The sequence below is a fragment of the Vulpes vulpes genome, chromosome 1 (genome assembly GCF_048418805.1).
Source record: "Vulpes vulpes isolate BD-2025 chromosome 1, VulVul3, whole genome shotgun sequence".
In the NCBI taxonomy this organism is placed as follows: Eukaryota; Metazoa; Chordata; class Mammalia; order Carnivora; family Canidae; genus Vulpes; species Vulpes vulpes.
The window spans coordinates 119,988,154-119,999,195 of record NC_132780.1 but is presented as its reverse complement, the minus strand read 5'-3'; the positions used below and the strand labels follow the sequence as shown (position 1 = coordinate 119,999,195).

At 39.9% G+C, this 11,042-nt stretch overlaps 1 pseudogene; it reads right to left on the bottom strand.

Annotated features, from left to right (window-relative positions):
• Positions 1–399: 399 nt before the first annotated feature.
• Positions 400–898, bottom strand: LOC140596229 (large ribosomal subunit protein eL21-like; annotated as a pseudogene).
• Between the last annotated feature and the right edge of the window lie 10,144 nt (positions 899–11,042).

Genomic DNA, 11,042 nt, shown 5'->3' with positions numbered 1-11,042 from the left:
TCTCATTGAGAAGCTGTTCTGGAGCTTTTCTGTCTGGCTCCCGGTACAACTTGGCTTCTTTTAAGGGGCGTCACTGAAGGTTGAGACCATGTCAAAGCTCACTACACAATATAATTATTCAGTTAGGAGTGGGAATGACGTGTTTCCCATGAGGGGAGGTGGTCCTCGTGCCCCGTGAAGGTCTGGAGGCTGGTAGTGATGCAGCTGCTGGACATAGTTCCAAAGTGCGTTGCATTGGCAAGCTGCTTAACTCTTAAGGAAAATTAGGTGTACACCTAATAGAAATTTTTTTTTTTTTTGCTTTAAATATTTTTTAAGTGAAAGGACACCAACCACACTCCTACTCAATTAAGAGAAACGCTTTTACAATCCTGAGGTCTTTTATTTCCTTTACATGTATCATGCCATGAATTCATGGGGAATGGGTCTCAGCAGTTCAGGCTCCTCTCCATTGGTTCTCACAAAGTGTGCTTCTCTGGGTGGGGCAGGCTGGTGCTTCGGTTGGACCCAAGTACCTTTCTTTCTCTTTGGCTTCCTTCTTTTTCTGATCATTTTCCTTCACACGCTTCAGGAAGCTATCTCAGGCTCTTTGAGTGTTTAATATGCTCAATGGGGACATTAATTCTCTTGGCAAGAATCTTGCCCTTAACTTGTTTGTTTACAACAATGCCAACAGCATGTTGAGTAACACTGTAGACTCTTCCAGTTTTGCCATGGTAATATTTGTGGGGCATTCCTTTTTGAATAGTGCCCATTCCCTTGATGTCCACCATATCACCTTTCTTAGAGATTGGCATGTATGTGGCCAAAGGAACAGCTCCATGTTTTCTAAAAGGCCTAGAGAACATATAGCAGGTACCTCTCCTCTTTCCCTTTGTGTTGGTCATTTTGGCGAATTACAGATGGCGGTTCCTAATAGAAACTTTTGAAACTGACCTCTTTACTAAATGGAATAATAGAGCTCTGTCCTCTGTAAAATGTGGGATGCTGTCTGGAGTCATGGCAAAGTCAATGTTCTAATACACCAAACACTCCTGCTCCCATAACGTCTCCACTTCTTAAGAGTTGGCTGCATTTGTTGCAAACTTGTTTGTGCCATTTGTTTTTTGTTATCATAATCATATAATTTTATTAACCATTACATAAGTAGATGGGACATTAATGCAAGAAGAAAGTATATCAAAATCATATAATTTTATTAACTATTACATAAGTAGATGGGACATTAATGCAAGAAGAAAGTATTTCTATGGAAGCTAAGCTTCTTTGGAAAGATTTGATAAAACAAATTGCTAAGAATTGTTATCAAATTAAGGATGAGCAAAACATCTGCAAGAGATTAGAAAAATATCATAGAAGTCTAGGGGAATTCTGCTTTTAGATTGCTTTGTCTCTTCCGAAGAAATTAGATGCTACATCATGGATGTGCTTTATGCAAGAAAGACAACCGAGAACTCCCTTCAGCACACTTAACGATAGAATACGCAGCCTTAGCTGCACATTAAGACATTGGTGAATAATAAATTTATAGGTTCGAGTTTTAGTGAAATGTTTAAGGAACTTTAACTTAATTAACTTGATTTTTTTCTAATTAACCAAACAACTGCCAGTCCCTATTACATTCACTGTTTATACAACTCAAGTGGGAACTCGGTGTTCATGCGCTATGGGAGTTGCAAGACATTGTCCCAAAGCTCCATACTTGGCCCTGTGGATTTTGAGAATTCCTGTGGGGTTTATGTGTTCCTGGCCCCTCTGGCTCTAAACTTCTAGTTCTCTATTTCTCTTTTTTTATTTTTTATTTTTATTTATTTATTTATTTATTTTTTTAAACCTTTATTTATTTATGATAGTCACAGAGAGAGAGAGAGAGGCAGAGGGAGAAGCAGGCTCCATGCACCGGGAACCCGATGTGGGATTCGATCCCGGGTCTCCAGGATCGCGCCCTGGGCCAAAGGCAGGCGCCAAACCGCTGCGCCACCCAGGGATCCCTATTTCTCTTTTTTTAAAAAAAATCTTAGGTAAAGTATTTACATATGTCTAGACTTGATTGAAGGGGGAAGGAGGGCAGGGCAAAGTTTTTCATTTTAGGAATAAAAATAATTTCAAATTAGAAATCAGCTACCTTTGTTCTTAAAAGTCCTAAGGTCACCCTGCAGTTGGGGATTCGGCTGTTAATCCCACACCCTCTCCCTGGCCACACATCACTTGCCTAGTTTCTTCTAACTGCTTATTTCTTTTCTCTTCTGGTTCTTCTCTCCATTCCTGTTCATGTCAAACGCAGAGCGGTGTGGCCAACACTCTGCTGGGTCATTTCCTGCTAATCCTTGTTCTTGGGTGGGGTCTCACTTCCCTCCCTGTCGTCTCTCAGCCAGCTTTATATATGGTATATGTAGTTTACCAAGGTGACCCCACCCTAAGAAATGGAACACCTTTGAAAGCAAAAGTTGGTGATATTAATCATTTCTCTAGGACAAAAGGCAAACATTGGGATTGTACTGGGTAAACCAGGATCTACTATTATTTTCCTAATCATAGACAGTTTTCTCCTTAAGAAGAATTCTGGTGTTCATAGATAAAATATTTTTCATCCCATTACATATACTCTTCCAGTTTGGTTAAACTCACACAGCCAATTCTGTCCCTCAACAGGAGAGTGTGTGATTCACTGAAGCAAAGTGTGTTCTTTACTGGTCATCGGCATTTACTGTTCTGTGTACCTCACCCTCTCTGAGCTCAGTTTTTCCATCTGTGAAATGGAGAATATTATTACCTGCTAAGGGACTCATGAGAAAAGTAGACAGTAAAGCATTTTGGAAGGGATTAAACTGTAGAAATGTAAGGTTTATTGTAATCACTGTTATTATATATTTTTAATGAAATTAAGAATCAGAAGTTATAGGGGAGTGGCAAATGATACCGTGCCATACCAGCCTGGCAGCTTTTCTTGTTTTGGGCCTCTGAGCATCTTACACAGTGTCCTTTATTCTTGCTCCTTGACTCTAAACCTGGTCCTTCCTCATAACTCTACCAGTAATCCTGGATCCTGACCTTCAGCCTCTTTATTATTTCTGTCTTGGACCTCTACTCAGAAAATTCATCCAATCACCCTGAATTGTATGTCATTGAGTTGAGTTATTGTGATGCTGATAAATGAGAACTAAATTGAAGCCATCAGCCTCATTTTCCTTACTCACCTATTTCCAGATGTGGAAGGTAATGGGCTTGGATTGGCTGCTAACACCGAGGCTCATCAAAGACCATTTTCCCTAAGGGCATTAAATGCAATTTATTGATTGGGTGGAGGCCTAAGGCATTTGGGGTGTGGATTTGTATTACAGTCCATGAAGATGGGTTGGAGCTGAAATCCAAGCCTGCCACCTGAGTTCGTCAAATTGATCAACAACACTGTGGCTTGAGATTCAGAAGCCAGGTAGGCTGACAAAATGAGAAGTTAAACAATGTCTCACCTTATTACCGAGAGATAACAGCTCTTTCTTTCCTCTGAGAGTGGGAATATGGGCCTGTTTTCTACGTGCTGAATTCTATTGCTTAACTTGGGGAATATATGTATTTATTCTTCATTGCCTCCTCCAGTCAGTCAATGATGGCTCCTTGGATTGTCTAAGTTTGCTCTTTCCACTTCCTCTCTTGTTTTGAATCCACTCCACTAAGGCTTTTTACCTCCTCCACTACAAGCAAACCACTCTTAAAATGACTGCCCCTCCTCATTGCTAAAAACAGAGGACAGATTTCAGCTCCGATTTTCACTGCATTATCACAGCATTTGATATGCTGAGTCGTACTCTTCCTTGAAACAGCTTCTTCCTTTGGCTTCCAGGGTCTCTTACTTTTCTGGTTTCTTCATACCTCCGTGGCTGTTGCACCTCAGTCCCTTTGGTTGGTGCATCCTGATCTTCTTGACCTCTAAATATTGGGTTCTCTAGGGTTTTCCCTATTCTGTTTTCCCTATTCTGTTTACACTCATGTGCAACCAAACTCAGGTATTTAAATACCATCCATCTGCTGAAGACTCTCAAATTTATATCTCTGACCTGAAACCCTTCCATAGACTTGAAATATGTATGGTTATTGCTTACTCAGCTTTTCACTTAAATTTGTAATAGGTATGTTGAAAATTAATATGTTGCATACTGAACTTCTGTTCTCCTCCAAACATCCTTCTCCTAGTTGTTCCTTATTAATAAAGAGCAATCCTCCCTTTCAGTTGCTTGGGCTCAAACCCTTGAAGTCATCTTAATTTATCTTTACATTTCATATTCTACTTTCAGTGTGCCAGCATAGCTTATTGGTTTATCTTCAAAATATTTGAATATCCAGAATGTGACCACATCACCCTGGTCCTGGATACCATCCTCTGTCACCTGATTTATTGCCATATCCTTTCTGATTGGTCTCCCTGCTTCTCTGCCGTGCCTCCCCGTGATGGAATTTCAACACTAGCAGCCAAGTGATCCTTTAAAAACCAAAGTCAGATTATGTTTCTCTTTGCTCAAAACCTTGAATTTTGCTTAGAGTAACAACCAGAGGGCTTACAAAGCTTCCTGTGAGGCTCTTCATATCTGTTTCTGAGCTAAGTCCTAATAGACTCCTTCACTCTATGTGTTGTTAGTGACCACACTGGCTTCCAGTACTCTAGCCACAATCCTGCCCTATGAGACTTTCACTTGAAAATCTCTGCTTGAAAAAAACTTACCTTTCGTCACTGCATTATAGTATCTTTGAACAGTTACTGTGAACAAGGCACTGTGGTTTCCCACCTCCCAACTTCCTTTGTTGGAAATTATTTTTGTTTCTGTGTGTTTTTAAGACCTATATATTTTAATAATATGAGTTTATTTGAAAATTATGGTCTCTTCTAAGGGTGTAAATGTAGATCAATTAAATCTTCAGTCATTGGGAGCCACAGGTAGTGGCAACTGAATACTGAACAGGCTCATCTGGCAAAGTCAGCATCTCAGAAGGCACAGTAAGGGAAACCTGAAACTATAGAAGCTGTTGAGTACCTGATTATTGGACTGAAAGAAAGGATTCAGTGCCCATCCCTTCTTTGTTTTTCTAGGCATGCAGCTGACTGGCTTCTTCTATCTAGAGCAATGCCCCAAACCACTTCTCAATCTATTAAAAAGTGATAATATATTATTTAAATATATCTTACCCTGCTTTCAAAAGTGACACATTTAAAATACATTTGAAATATAAGTGAATTATTCATTTACCAAAGAGCAGGCTTTTACCAAAATAGTTCAGGATAAAAAAGCAGCATATGAGATTATCTGATTGTCACCTACTTGCGTTCTAACAACCATATGTACTCTCCCATTCACTTTTGGTATTTTCGGTCCTCAGGCTGAAAGGTCTCAAACAGCATTTTGAGATTTGAGAATTCTGAGGTTTTTGATTATATCCACACCTACTGGTGATCCAACTGCTGATGGTTTCATATCAGGAAACTTCAGAAGAACTTTGCATGTTTGCACTTTCCAAAATTTTGATAAAGTAAAAATTCAATTATTTAGAATTTGTAAACTACAAATTAAGGTATGTGCTTTAATACATGCTCTGTTTTTTTTTTTTTTTTTTTGCATGCTCTGTTCCTATCTCTTGTTCCAATTTTTTATCCTTCTGTTTGGAACATTGCCTTAGATGCTTCATTAGTTTAACTAGCATTAGAGAACATCTAATGAATTAGGCAGTCAGTCAAAATTGGAGTATTTTGAAGGGAAGCTCCTGTTTCTTCAGATATAAAATCAGAGTCTTAAGTTTGGAAAGAACCTGAAAGTTTCATCTAGTGTTTCTTACCTGTAGTTGCTTATTAGAACCATCTGGAGAGTGTCTTAAAATGCTGGTGCCCTGGGCCAATTGAAACCAAGTTTCTGAGGATTATGTCTAGGCATCTGTATTAAAACAAAAACAGAATCCCAAGTGATTTTACTGTGTCACCAGGATTGAGAACCATGATGTAGGTAAACACGCTTTATGCTTAAATCTTCTCTGCATCATTGTCACAACCCTAAACTTGGCAGGTCTCTGTTAGATTCCTCCAAGGAAGAAGTTCTTAGTCTTTCTAAGAACAGCTCTATAGGAAATTCTTCCTTATATTGACATAAAGCTGTCTGCTTATACCTTATGCCCATTGTTCCTGATTCTGTTATTTGAGACCACAAAGAACAAATCTCACCTCTCCACATGACAGTTCTTTCAAACTCTGAAGCCAGTTATTCACTTTATAACCAAGTATTTATTGAATACCTGTTACGGGCCTAGATCTGCCCTGAGTCCCCAACACAAATAAAATATGGTCATTGCTCTCATGATGCTCACAGTCTAGTGGGTAAGATGGAAAAACTAATGACACTGGTACAGCTCAAGAATGCATGGTTACCCTCCCATTCTCTCTACCCTATATCCCACCCCATCTTACTCTTCTGTAAGCAGAATTAGCCTCAATTCCTTGAATTTGGCTGCAGATGACATCATTTTGAGGGCTTGTACTGAGGCTCTCTCCAGAGATTTGAGCTCGCTTCAGGTTGTCTACCTCCCTAATTAAGTATGGCTGCTAGGCTGGATTTCATGTGTCAGATGTGGTCTGAATATACTGAGGAGAGAGAGGGACTGCCATCTACTTCCTTTTATTTCTAGATGAAATATTGCTGGATCAGTATGAAGTTATAGACAATTAAAGCCATCAGGACTTCCTCATATATCCAGGGCTCCTTGTAATGAACATATCTAGCCTTTGGGTGCGGATGAAAATAAGGGTAAGGCAAGGCCGATGTTATCAAAGCAAGGAGTTGGAGGAGTTTAACTTCCCTCTCTCTTGTCTACCTTTTCCCTGGGCTTACTCATGAGTCCTTAAGATCATGTGAACATTCTGTCAATTGACCACTTCTTTCACTAGTCCCAAAGGGCCACGGATGGGCTTGTCCAGAGGTGGGCACATTTGCCAAATGAACTAGACCTAAAAGGGAGCAACAGTTTGGTGAAACTCTTTCCTGTTCCAGACTTACCTATCTGCTAATCAATACTGGAAGCAAGTAGCTTTTCTAGTGGCCTTCTGGATGCAAACAGGTCAATTGCATTTTTTTTTTGGCTCTCTCTTTTTCTGTGCTCAAAGATCAATGGTGGAGTATATTATCTTATAGTTTAATGAGAATTTTAAAAATCTGTGACCTCTGATCTTTAGCTGACTCATCTTTTTTGTACTTTAGGGTGTCTGGGTTATTCTGGTCTCTTAGAAACCTGCATCAACTGACATTTTTTCAGTGCTGCCCCAAACTGCTCTCCCTTTATGTTTGCCAATTAGCATCTCAAGAAGGAATACTGCTATATATTTGAATTTTTGCATTCACATTTAATGAAATGTTTCACAGATATTTATAACACAACAGATTCTGCTCTGCTGAAATCAAAGTGGGCACACTGAAGATGGATTAAAGGCAAAATATCACCATCAGGATCAGTAAACACTCATTGAGCATGTATGACATGATCAGTTTAGATTAAAACCAAGACACCTGCACTCTGGTGTTTATAGAACCAACTTGGGTTCTGATCTGGGGAAGATGTAGGCAGGACTTCTTCCCTGTTGGTGCCTTTTTTAGTATCTCTTCAGTAAGAACCAGACCAACCTACTGAAGATGCTATGGTTACATTTGCAGATGTACATATGAAGGTGTTTGAAAATAGGCTTTTATCACCTGCCCAGTTCTCTTACCCATCCTCCATGATAGTTTCAACTCCTCAGCTCTTCAAGGAGCAAACTTGTGTCAATATCAATGGCCTGTTTGATCTTCACCATCTTTGTCATCTCTGCAGCATTTGACTTCATTGATAATTCAGATATAGAAACAAAATTGCCGTACACCACACCCCATCTTACTCTCTTAGTGCTCCCCGTTTCACTACACCATTCCGGACAGTCATGTCCTTCTGGTCCATCTTTCTCTGCCTTGTTCCTTCCACCCTCTAACCATGGGCCCCCATTGAGACTTAATATTTGATATTATGTGTACTTTTTCATTTGGATTTCTCAGGATTTAAGTACCATTTGAATTATTATATCTCCCGAGTCTTTATTTTCAGCCCTAGAGTACAACATACATTATCTATTACTCGTTAAAATCAAATGTCATTGTAATTTTGTTATTATCTTTACATTAATCCACCTGTATTTGCTGCTTTCGAGTGTAGGTAGTACTTAAAATCAAACATTTCATTTTTTTTTTCTTTTTCTGGCATCTCTGTTTCTTCAGTGGAATTCCTTTTTCCCAGTCACTCAAGCATATTGGTTTTTTCCCCTAAAATAAGTATTTACTATATTTCAGATACTATTCTAGGTGCTGGGTAGGTTATAGACTAAAACATATGGTCCTTGCCTTAGTGGAGTTTGTATCACAGTGAGGGAATTAGACATTAATCACGTAATCACAAAAATAGACCTTACTATATGAATGAGGAGAACGACAAAGGAAAAGTACAGGGAGCCATGAGAATGTAGAATAAGGGACTCGACTTAGGCTAGGAGGCAAGGGAAGTCTTCTCTGCAGAAGTGATGTTTGATCTAAGATCTGAATGATGAGTCAAGGCTGGAAAGGGACATCCCAGCCATAAAAACCAGCATTCCTGAAGGTCTTGGGAGTGAGGGTGGCAGTTGGAGGAAATTGCAAGTCAAAGCATCAGAAAAAAAAACAACAAAAAAACAAAACAAACAAAAAAACCCCACCATAAGTAGACAATGACATGGAAGGGAAAGTGGCAAGAGATGAGGCTGAGTTCGTACATGAAGGGCCTTGAGGCCATGTTAAGGATTTTGGCCTTTATCCTAAGAACTATTAACAGCATACTAGGTAAAGGAATACCACGATCACACTTGTATGTTTAGGTCATTGGGAGTCTGTGGGGATAGAATGGATTGGCAGGGAGTGGGTGGATCTGGATGTAGGGCCACCAGTTGGGAGGCTGTTGGAATAGTGGGGATAAGGTTCAGGTAAGTGGGTACAGAGATGGGGAGAAAATGCTGGCTCTGGGATACAAATCCAAACCTTGGAGCTGCTGTGTCTGAATAGACTTCCTATTCAACTGGCCCACATGTTCCCTTACATTGTCCTCAATCATAATACTCTCTGCATCTGTGTTTTCCTTTCCACTCCTGTTCTTGCCACAGAATTCCAGAGCTATGAATTCATGTGTGAGTTTTAGCCATATCCTGTTAGGGGTTGTTCCCTGAGAACAGTTCTTCTTCAGCTCCTCAGTTCCCTACCTTACACAGGGATTCAGGGGTCCCAGCGACTTCTCCCCATCTCGGGACCTATGTCAGCTATGCTGAGATTGGCTTCTTCTAGGACAAAACCTGCGGATTGGTGTGTTATAAGGTCATGGTTCCAAACAGGAATAAGCTCCATCATTTGGTGTATTTTGCAAGCATACAGATTTCTAGGCTCAGTACCCAGAGGTTTTGGGTGAAACCCAGGAATTTTGGGGTGGAGCCCAGGAATCTGTGTTTTATGTAGTACAGATGTCTAAGGACCAGGCAGGTTTGGTTTGCTCTAAGGCACCACTTACCTGCATTTCACTTTGTATTGAAGAGGATAATCTTTTTCCAGGGCTAGGCTCTGTCTTCTCTGGGATCTCCTCCCCAGTCTCCTTCTTCCCCTAACTAAAACAACCTTTCACACTTAAATCTTTATTTGACTTTAAAGCCTTCTGTTTTGTGGTTTTTCTTCCCACTGGGGAATGTCTGATGTCTTCTCGGCAGGCGTAGCCACCTGTGAAGGGACGTGCCATGCCATAGAGGACTGTTCCCTGGATGGCTGAGTGACAGGGAGGATTTCCTGAGATTCATTATGAAGCAAACCCCATATTTGCAAAGACGAAGTATTGGATAGAGCAAGAGAGGAAACTTAGCAGCAAGAAAATAATCTATTTGAGAATACAGCCCTGTTTCATGTATCTGTCAATTAGATTTGCTTCCTTTTGGTCTTTAGATAAAAAAAAAAAAACACCTCACATAAACATGACTGTGGTGCATCTGTTTTAATGCTTCTAATCTTCTGACTACTAGAGCAAAAAATTAATATCTTCCTTCCTCGGTAACAGTGAAAACTTAGATACCGATGGAAGGAGGGAAACGAAGAACAGATGCGGTCTATCTCCGGGTGGAGGACTTTGTGTGTGTGTGTTTGTATTCACATACGTATGTGATTAGCATCAATTTAATATTTTTATGGAACTCTAGCAATAGATCATGTTAGATATGTGAAAAAAAATCAAAATTGGATCCCTGACCTAATATACTTAACTTTATAGGCAGAGTGAATTATCAGATATCCACGAGCCAAAGAAATAACGTGAAGGGAAGTTTACTTGGTGTCCAAATACGGATTCATTACTTTTTAATATTCTCTAACGTCTATTCTTAGAACCACGGGTCTTTTCAAATGTCCTTTAATTTCATCTATAGTCAGTATACTGACAAGTGATTATTGAGCTACGGCAGGTAGCAGAACATGTATTTGCATTCCCTAAAATTGAGTCACTGAAACCCAAATGAAGAACACAGATGAATTATAAATTTAAATTGTGTGTGTGTGTGTGTGTGTGTGTGTGTGTTCAAAGGGGGAAGGAGGTGAAGCTGGGAGGAGGCGGGAGAGTGACTTGCTTCCACTCCTAGCACAGAGGAAGATAAATCAACAGAGAAGATTAAAAAATGCAAAACCCTTTTCCCATTCGCCTCGCCTCCTTGTGGTGTCTTTGAATGTGTTTGGCAGCAGTGGGCCATGTCAGGCCACCTGTACAGTCAGCAAATTGCTCATGGTTTTTAAAGGGCTCCTTTATTAATCTCCACCAGCAGCCCTATAGGAAATTGGATGCTTGCTTTGGAACGGCCACTGTATTTTTACATTTTTGAGGCATTATTATGTTTTGATTATATTTTCTTTTGTTTTAAGGTTAAAGAGGCTTTTCTTTATCCCTGCAATGGATAACAAGCTCCTTCCTTATGGAAGACTATCTGCCTTCTA